A 10,784-nucleotide genomic window follows, 5' to 3' on the forward strand; every position below is an offset into this window, starting at 1 on the left:
GGCCCAATGGATTCCAATCTTGTGGCCTTTGATCATAAAGGATATGACCCTAAGTTACCAGCTCAACTAGCTTTCCTTGTTCAAGTGAAAGCCCTCAACAAAACTGTTCATCGAACAATTATTGATGAGGGGGCATCTACATGTCTTATGTCGATGAGTTGCTGGAAAAATTTAGGCTCACCACCCTTGTCGAAATCGTCAACAACCTTAAAAGCATTTGATGGACGATCATACACTCCATACGGGATTTTAAGTAACTTGCAAGTTGAACTGGGGGGCAAAACAGTAGAAGTCGATGTTGAAGTAATCGATGGAAACCTCGATTACAACATCCTACTAGGAAGGCCCTGGATATATGCCATGGCCGCAGTCGTGTCGACCTACTTCAGGAAGATTGCATTTCCCTTTCAAGGAGGGATTACAGTCGTCGACCAGCAAACTTTCCTCCCCGACAGTTCACAAGTTACGGGAAGCATTCCAATGATCCATGGAAGCGATCATTCGCGTCAAAATATTGGAGTAGGTCTCCTAAAAGACCCTGCCTTAATGGGTACTTTTGCCCTACCGCCTGCAAGAAATCTCGCGGAAGTGGCCACAGTGGAAACCTACAATATGAAATCTTCTATATCTAATGGATTCGGAAGATTCCTAAACATTTTGTCAGCATGGATCATCGCCCTAATGGAAATACTGTAAATACAGTGGGCTCCGAGGACGGTTCTTATCTCGTGTCAACCTCGTTAAAAAATGAAACAAGGAGTCATGAGGATAGTTCTTTTACTGTGTCAACCTCATTAAAAAATGAAACAAACCCCCTTTCCAAATCTCAAAGGTAAACCTTCATTCCAACCACCGAGTTGAATGCAATGAAGCTTGGGGGGCATGCACCTCGATTTGCGTTATTATGCTGGGGGCATGCAAACTTATCAACGAGGAGTTTTAGCATAGTTCATGCTCGTTAAAAAATAAACATAAGATTGAGCAGTCAAGCTCATTAAAAAATGAACATACCCCGGTAAATAACCATTGTGATCGTAAATTTATTAGCCATAAAAAGCCTTGGTCGTGTTTGCACCTGTCACCTCCATTCCATTTGGCCAATCGTTCACCTCCATATGATTGTTTACCCATTTTGAGGAACAGCTGCGAAGAGTGATTTCACCTAGCCATCCTTGTGACACTGCCGTGATTGGAAAATTCCAACCTGTACCTGGAATCTGCTGCTATCCCTGTTTATCACTCGTTCCTCAAAAGACGAGTCTTCTTTGAGCTCTTTTCTCTTGACTCGTAAAATATGAAAAGTTTGCCGAGTTTTGGCCTTCCAGCTCGTTAAAAGGACCGGAAGAGCTATCCCTCCTCTAGATTTTAATCTTTTTGGACCTGAGGGATTATTGCACAAAAAGGTCGAGCGCTTGTTTTATTCGGCTCGTTAAAGTTATCGAAAACTCATCCCTTCTGTATTGTTTTATACTTTTTCGGACTTAAGGGATTAGATGACGAAAAAGGAATTTTGGAGTTAACTTTCTGTACCTTTTCAGACTCTCTAAAAATGAAAAGGACCGAGTTTTCCTTGTCGTTAGACTCGTTAAAATGATTGAATAGCGACAAACTTGTATTTAGACGAGAACGAGTTTCCCTATCGCTAAGCTCGTTAAAACATAGCGATGGGCTTGCCCGAAGGGCAGGTTATAGAACAAGCATATGTTATCCTCCTCAAGCTTGACAAAAATAAAGAGGTACTGGTCAGAAATGACTGGGGAAAAATTGGGAGAACCTCAAAGCTTTAATGGTAGCAAGTCGCTCTTGAACATGACACTTTTCCTCCGTATCACATCGGGTTGGGTTGTTTCATTCGCCGGCCTCATCACCATGGTCTCGCCAAACCATCCACATTTGGGGTAATGCTACCGATCCATCGGATCAGTGTCGTTATATGTTCAAGAGATGTTGTTCAGAAAGAGTCAACCGTGTCCCATCCACTACCATACATTATCCTTCATCCACCCATGATCGCCACCCTGAATAATATGTCACAGATTGTTTTCACCTCCATTAAAATCATTAGCTCCGTTCCGTGTCACTGATGTGGGATTCATTAAGGCCCTCCTTTGACGGATCGCTTCTTGTTGACTTCAGCTCATTATCCAAGAAGTTGATCTAGGAACACCCCCCTCAGTACTTTGAAGCTTGCATGCCTCAATGGCAAGTTTCTCACTTCCGGCGACAGGTATACATCAATGACCTTCGACCAGAAGATTTTGCGTGGTGTTCGACACCAAGTCCTTTATTCACACCACGTGAATTGTACTGCAGTACCTTGAGGGTCATTATCATTATTGGTGATTCCTCTCGCGCTTGTTAACAGTTTACGTCATCGACCGGTAATCAAGCAATGTCTATCCATGTTCGACTTCAGCGCAATTCTCACATGGATCGACTTGTACTTAGAGTGAAGATCGAACGAGTTTGAAGACCCCGGATCTAGTTTCATCCATCCGGGCTGCGATATATATTCAGGAAATATAAAGACATTTGACATGTACATCATTACAACAAATGATCATCCTACTCAAAGGATGATAATTTCAGCAGAGAATTATCAGTCTACCATCAGACGATCGTCTGTTATATGTACCAAAATGAATTTATAAAGCTGAGCATGGGAATGCCCGCCTCAGCTAGATCATGAAAGCAGAATGAAAAATAATGTATTGTATTGTATTTTATTACAGGTCACCTCTCAGCGATTGAATGAACTTCGGATCCTCCTGATAAAGCATTTCACCCGATAAACGACCTCATACTTTAGGGGGCAACTGTTATAGACATTTTTGTGCCTTACAGCATGAAGCATGAAATGTCAATAATCTAAGGGATCCAAAGTCCCTAAACATGTTGTTCCTACCCCTAGAGGAACAAGGTCAGCAAACCACAGCACTGAATAACAGTTCTCCACCTAAAAACACTCAAAAATAAGGCAATTCTGGATCATGTCAACTGCTACACTGGCTACCTGCACTGAATGTCAACTGCTACACTGGCTACCTGCGCTGAATGTCAACTCCAACACTAGCTACCTACGCTGAACGAGTTTGGACATGTGGCAGACTCATTCCTCAAGGTGTCAGAGCCCAGGAAGCTTCCAAAGTGACACTTGCATCAAGGAATTCGACTGGTGATGAGTAAGAGGGTCTAGATCTCCAAGTGGAAGCAAGAACCTCCAAGTGGACTCAAGAACTGAAGAAGAACTGGAGTGGGAGAGGACACTAGTCACATCTCAGGCTGACTCATCCTCTCTCCAAACTCCTATATATGGATCTCTCTCCCATGAGATCCAGAGGCTGGAATCTTGTGAATGTAAGGAAGTGCTGTTGGTTTGAGTATAGAACTATTGGGTGATTTGCTTGAAGGAGGTGAAGAGGAGATTTCTTTCTGCTGGGAGGTGATGCTGGATTGGGCCTTTTATGGTTGTATTACTTCCTGAACTTTACTTCTTCCATTAATAAAGCATTTGAGGTTCTTCTATATGCATGTGTCTCAATGGCGTATTGATACTTGTGTATTTGATTTATTCTAATCCTTGAATCAATTATGAATGTATGCTTCTTGTAGTTTCCCCTTCTTGTTATTTTGCAGGATCTTGGTGTAGCTGGGCCAGTGAAAAAGCAAGGAGCTGGGAGCAAGCAGCAAAGAGAGAAGATTGGATCAATCATTAGCGGAAGACAACGGTTAGTGAATCTTTTTCTCCCCTCTCTTACATCTCATAAAGAAGTAATCTCGAATAGCTTTGCTTTGATTGTTGTTGAGGTACTATCACCCTTAGAGTGGGATAGGGTCATTCCGTATTGGATACTTTTCCCAACAACACTTATGGGAAGCAATCATGAATGAGTTTAAGCAATATGATAAGTAAATCACACTACAATAAGTAATATTCTGATTTCTTACTAATAGAGTCACTTGACTATAGAAATAAACCATAAACTGATGAGTAGTATGATGTCCAAGTAACAGAAAAATGAATAAGCAAATCACAACTTGAAAAAGAACATTGCTGGAATTAAACTTCAGAAAATGAAAGTTAGCAGGAAGGAAAAGATGATCGCATATGTCAATAGTTATCAAAAAGATGAAAATTTGCTCGGGTTACCTAAGAAATCCTGTAGAAAAGCGTTGATCAGCTGACAGCTATAAAAAAAACAGAAGTGAACATGTAAACAGTAGTGAATTTAAAAAAATCTAAACAGCATATTATATACAAGCTAATGATTATGAAGACAGAAACATAATGAAATCAAATGACAACTATACAGGGCTTTAGTGCACAGGGGCCCTCTGCCACCTCAGCCAGTCAACGAACAGTCACAAGAACGAGCTCAGCAGAGTAGTCTTCTCATGTATTAAAGCAGCAAAAACATATATAAAACAAAGTACAGTGGGGTGCTAATAGAAACAATTCCAAAAATTACATCGCAAAAGCTTCTACACAGCATTCATCAACGCGTTATTTATAATGAAAAAGTGCTGAAACTAACTAACTGAATCCTATGCTATTAACTGCGTTGCCAAGGACACGTAGATCTCCTCAGCCGAGATCTAGCGTAACTGCCATCATGTCTATTAAATCTTCAGAGTGGTAGTTGTTGGATTCAGGTTACAGGGATGATATCTAGGTGTGCCGGTGTCTTCGTGGGCTGAGGACTGTGCCACGTAAACGTTCACGTGCTCAAAACAGAGACGTGCCACCACTAAATTCCTTGGTTGGATTTGCCTTTAATCCTTGTTGACCGTGACCTTCTATGGATGATTTGGTTGATTTGAAGGGACACGTTCCATGTACCCATCACCTGTAGCTTGCCCATGTGGCTCATTTCTTCATAGGACACATGTAGCATAGCTTTTAACAAAATGGCTGCGGAAACCTGTGCTGGCTGCGGAAACTGACAAGTTTCCGCAGCTGCCTGAACAAAACTCTAAACCAAACAACAGTCATAAGCATAGTCAGAAAACCATGTAAAATGCTCTTTTTAGACTATAATGCAATGATTTAACAGCTTGGTGGATGAAGTAAGTGGAAAAAGAAGGTTGAGAGGGTGTATAGGAAGGTGCAGGTTTGAGGCTCAACAGGTTAGACTCCTCGCTAGTCGTTATGCAATTGACAAATCATTATCACATTCGCAATCCAACCTTGTTACATCATTATCTAAGGGTACGACTCCTAGAACATCAATTTAAAATAATCACATATGAACACATTCCTCGAGAATTTAATGTGGTTGCTGATTCATTAGCTAACTATGTATTAGATTGGCATCTATCTCATTCTTTATAGAAGCATGCATGAAAAGTAAAAATTTACTGAGTTAAAATTTTTACAAAAACATTTAAAAAACATTTATGCCATCAAAAATACCAAATATCCCTATATCTATATATATATATATATATATATATATATATATATATATATATATATCAAAATCCAGTCTTTTACATTGAAATGTTCCAAAACATGGATGTTTTAAGTACAAAATGGCTAAAAATCCCAACTACAAACACTCATTGGCTACGCCAAAACACCTGCTAAAAAGAGCCTATTGCTCCTGAAATGCTAAAACTGCTCTAACTATCCTCTGAAGAGGAACCAAAAACCACTCAGGTACACTGACTATGTGCCGCTGCATATGAGCGGGAATCTCCCTCATAGGAAGGGGGGGAACACCCATGGTCAAGCCCTCTAGGTTCCTCAGAACCTCACGAAGACTGTCGACTTCACCCCCTCCAATAGGTAGTTGGCCTCCTCGTCGCATCTAGCGGGGTTCGCCTGCAGGTCGTAATGGTGCCACATCTATGTTAAGCATAAAAAACTTCATGTCAGTACTTATTTCACCTATAAAAACATTACATAAACATTTAAAAACTAAAAAATACTTGAATTACTGTCAAAACTCATTCTCACCTTGAGGACCCCAGTTGGTCCCAGGTGGTAGCATCAAGTCCGGGTCGTCGGTAAAATCCATGCCCTCATAATCATAGTCATCAATCATCACAATTTGGCCACGAATCCACTGGAAGAAATCTTCCTCGAAGAAATGTCGGATCGGTCCTCCTCCTGTGCGAGGATCGAGTGATGACCAGCGACCCTGCCTTGGTTCCCTCGGATTAAGGGAACCTAATTTCATCCTTGGTACGAGTCTTTCATGCCATTAACTCTACCTTCAACTGGCGAGTCACTGCTTCACACCAGTTGAACATCTATGGCTGGACACAGTCAACTGCAAGCAATAGTTGGGTCTTTGTCACAACGTGGGAACTCTTTTACCCTGCCAACCACACAATCAACCATAAAATTTCCCTCATAGACCTGGACCTTATCCTCTCTATGGGGACTCTATTGCTGACTAGTCCACTCTCAGGAATGCAGTAGGATTGGACCAGCTCTATGGTGGATCGCGGAGCTGACCTACCACTAGTGAGGTTTGCCTTTGCCCCATGGCACCATAAACCAGTTAAAAAGTATATGTCATCATAGTCAATGACCAGCTCCTAATCTCCAATATTGAACACTTGCTCGTGTTCATCCCAGCACTGGATAATCCATCTCAATAAATCCTCCTGCCCTTTCATTAGCGCCAACTTTGCATACTTCAGTAAACCACAATGGTGCAATGCAAGTATGCATGCTGGATCATTTCGTATCAATGATTCCTAGCTATCATGGGCCCATTCTCTCCATAGGCTGGTCATTATGGCCTAAAACCTGCACAAGATAACCCTAAAAGTAGTCAAAATGGGGAAAATAGCTTTAGGAATCCTTGCGTGACATTTTTAACTGTGCCCTTTAGCTCTAATGCCCCCCTCCCCCAGTGATACATAGGGAGGATTAATGCCCTCCAGTAGCTCGTACAGACCGTTTAACTTAAAGCAACTCAACAAAATTCAAGCAAACAGGGCTTTAGGACACCTCAGATCTGAAACATTCCAGCCTTGAAACTATCAAGAAAGGTTAATAAATGCATAGGGCAAGGTTTTAGCCTCTACCTGGGATTGGCGGCACATTGAATGGTCGCCCGAATCTCCTGCAATGGTCTGCGGAAAATCTGTTCCTCTTTAGCTCCAAAATGCTCTCACAAATCTCAAATAGTGAAAATGATGAATGTGAAAGCTAAAAACATTTCCTTATATTTATTTTTGGAGACATGATTTTTTGAAATCATTAAAGAGGAAGTAGTCCATTCTCCATGATTTTTTATCATGCATGAACCCATATGGTAGGAATTGTTGCCTTTTTATACTTTTTTTCGCTTTTGATGAAAGTACCTTCAGGAATGAAAAGTAGTAAAAGCTGCATGCAATTCTCAAAGAGTGTTGTTCTTTTATAGGATCTTTTCTTGCTCTAAAAATTTGAAAAATCCTCGAGTTTGTCATCGTTGGGCTCGTTAAACATATACGACGATGGTCTGAGCAACTCTTTTTCACTCTTTTTCTAGCTCATTAAACTGAAAAAGACCATTAGAGAATTCTTTTTAGGTGATTTTTTCTCACTCATAAAACTGAAAAAATCCTAAGTTTTGTCTTTAGGCTCGTTAAACATTTATAAATATGACCTGAGCATTCTTTTAGGTACTTTTATCGCTTGTTAAACTGAAAAATCCCGAGTTTTTGTCATCGGGCTTGTTAAAAAGAGACGACAACAACTAGAGCACTTGCTTTTTTGGGACCATTTCTCGCTCTTAAATCGAAAAATCCCTAAGTTTTTCCCCTCCTTCGGGCTCTTTAAATCTACGAAGGAGGAATGAGCAGTTCTTTTACCTCTTTTTCCTCACTCACTAAACTGAAAAAGATACCTTGATTTTTATTCATTTGACTCATTAAAATTTGATGAAGGTATTAAGTTTGTCTTCGCGTGACTCATTAAAAATTCACGACAAAAAACGAGTTTAGTCTGTCTCCTTGTACTCGCAACAAATTGAGGTCAACATCTATTGAACATAGGTTTCTCTTTATCCGGATTCAATAGATTAACTCACAGAAAAGTAACCGATCCGGGTATACTATTAACCTTTTGTCGCACCTGGTTAACAACTATGACAAAGGGACCACCATGGAGTTGCTCTTTACGATCTTTTCAGACTCTCTAAATATGAAAAGACCACCGAGTTGTCTAGTTTCGACACATTAAACTACACATACAAGATATAGAGTCGCTCTTTTTACGATCCTTTTCAGACTCTCAAAACATGAAAAGATCAACCAGTTTTTCTGTCTGGACTCATTAAACTAATCAGATAGGGTATAGAGTTGTTCCTTTTTCTGTTCTTTTCAGACTCTTAAAACAGGAAAAGATCGACGAGTTTACCCGTCTAGACTAACTACACTAATCAGATGGGGAAAGTAGACAATACAACTGCATTCAGTATTAGAAAGCGTGGTTTGGCAGCAGTCATTCCCTTGAACATGGCATTCCCTCAGATAAACCTTCCTTGTGTCTGCCTCTCAATATGAATCCTACCATCCTATGAGTTTAGCCTAAATACCCTGATGTTCTTGCATCTCTGTATCCTAACACTGTTTAGTTTTCATGACTCTAGTGCTGCATGGTTACAATCATTGTCGTGCCTTCTATTATTCAAGGGTTGACCTTTTGTTTCATCCATCAACCCATCAAGCATATCCTTTCATCATGCCCTCTATTGTTTAGACCTAATGCTCAAAGATTCCTCAAAAAACAAAATCATTCTTGTTTCGTTTTGTGTCGATTGATGTAGGACACATTATTGCATACCTTTCGATAGGTATCTTCCTATCGACTTCAACACTCTATCTAGGAAGACAACCCAGAAACACATCCAGTGCCTTGGTACTTGCAGGCATTAGTGGCAGGTTTCTTTGTGTTTGATTAGGGGTTCTCATTATTGGCTCCTGGTTAAGTGATTCTATGAGTGTTCGACGACAAAACATCTTTCACACTCGTTAATTTGTATTGTGCATCTTGGAAACCATCACAATTATTGGTAGCCTTCCTTGCATCTGTTAACGGTCTCCATTATTGACTGGTAATCAGATGATTTCATGCATGTTCAACATCAATGCATATATTCACATGTATCGATCTATGATGTTCGGTGAAGCGAAAATCAAGACCTTGGGTAGAGGCTTGCATCAATCAGCCTTGTTTCCTCTCCCAAGTTTCGTATATTGTTTTTTGGAGACAACTCATCAGAATGATTCTATTATGGCATCGGATCTGCATTGTGATTATCAGCGGCCAACATCGTCATATCTCTTTTATGAGAAAGACACTCTGACATAGCTATTGAGCATGGGAATGGCCGACTTAGGACATGATTTTAGTAGTTTTATATATGTGTTGTATCAGGTTTCCCGTACCACCCGAAGCTCCGATCCTATCTCTTTTTTGAAGGGAAATTACAGTTAAGTAAAGTATTTCGGCCATTGTCACGGCCTCTGATCTCATACTCTAGGGGGCATCTGTTATACAACAAAGTGACCTCCGCATCAACTCAAAGGGGAAAGACATGATAGCTGAAGCAAAGACCAAGATCACATCCCTTATTTCCACACTAACGCTGCTATGCACTAACAACCTACTTTATAAAGCTTCTCTACAAGCCTAAGGGTGCGTTAGTGACCCAGCTAACTCAACTTGCTAGTTCGGGAACAACATTAGTGGATCCTAGTGAAGTTCTAAGGGTCAAAGGAACAAATTGACTCATAAATATCTAGATATTTGTTCCTTAAATCACTCAAGAAAAGAAAGGAAACATCCAGATTTGACCTATTTGGAGGATTTTTAATCTGAAAGAAGGAGGCAAATGGGAAAGAGCTGAAAAGCATGGCAAGTTCATTGCTTTTTTCCTAGGGAACTCAAGTAGGAACTTGGTAACCCTAACTCAATTGCTACATAAGCAAAGCTAGGGCTATGGTGATAGAGGTCAGAGCATTTGAAAGGATAACATACTTGAATGTTGAGCATTATCTCAAATCTTAAGAAGTTGGTAAGAAGGGAGAGAGAGAGAGAATCTGGAGGGGTAAGGGAAGGCTGATACAACAGATGGTTGTAATCACTCTTCCAACATTAATATAGAACTACAGTTATATTGTCTACTCCATGGTGTTGGTACTATCATTCATTCAGTTGTTTGTCCAATACCTTGTAGCATGAGTAGCTTAGTTATATGTAACTAGATGTTCTTTTATATATTCATGTATTATTTATCAAAGTTGTATGATGTGATCATGCTTGTCTCTTCTATGTGCAAGACTTAATCTGGAGCTGGCTTGGAGGACTTCCACCTAGCTGCATTGTGCTCTCCAGCAAATCTACACGGAGGTTTGAGGTAATCCTCCTGTTTTGCTTTGATAGTTAGTTAATTTTTATGAACATGCATATAAATTTATGACGGTTGCAGATAATCTTACAGTCTGTTGAAGGTCCTGGGAAGACCTTAGAGGGTATCTTCATTCTCCATACACCGTGCATTTTATCCTATAGCAGTCGATAAGCAGGTCCTAATGGAGGAGCCCATCCCTATTGGTAAGGATTTTGGCTGCACAGTGGGGGATTTTGGCCATATGGCATCTGAGGCTAGCCCCATTGTGGATTACCTTTACCAGAGGGAGGATTTTGGCCTTGAATACCTTATAACTATTTGGCCATAGGTTGCTGATAAGTAATGTACGGGTTAAAACGTTGTTGAGCCTGTTCACCTTGGACATATGCATATTGGACCTATTTTCCTTGAACATATGGGTGATGAACC

This window comes from Pinus tabuliformis, chromosome 6 (assembly GCF_031772625.1).
Source record: "Pinus tabuliformis cultivar Carrire ecotype Pingquan chromosome 6, CPIR1, whole genome shotgun sequence".
Classification (NCBI taxonomy): Eukaryota; Viridiplantae; Streptophyta; class Pinopsida; order Pinales; family Pinaceae; genus Pinus; species Pinus tabuliformis.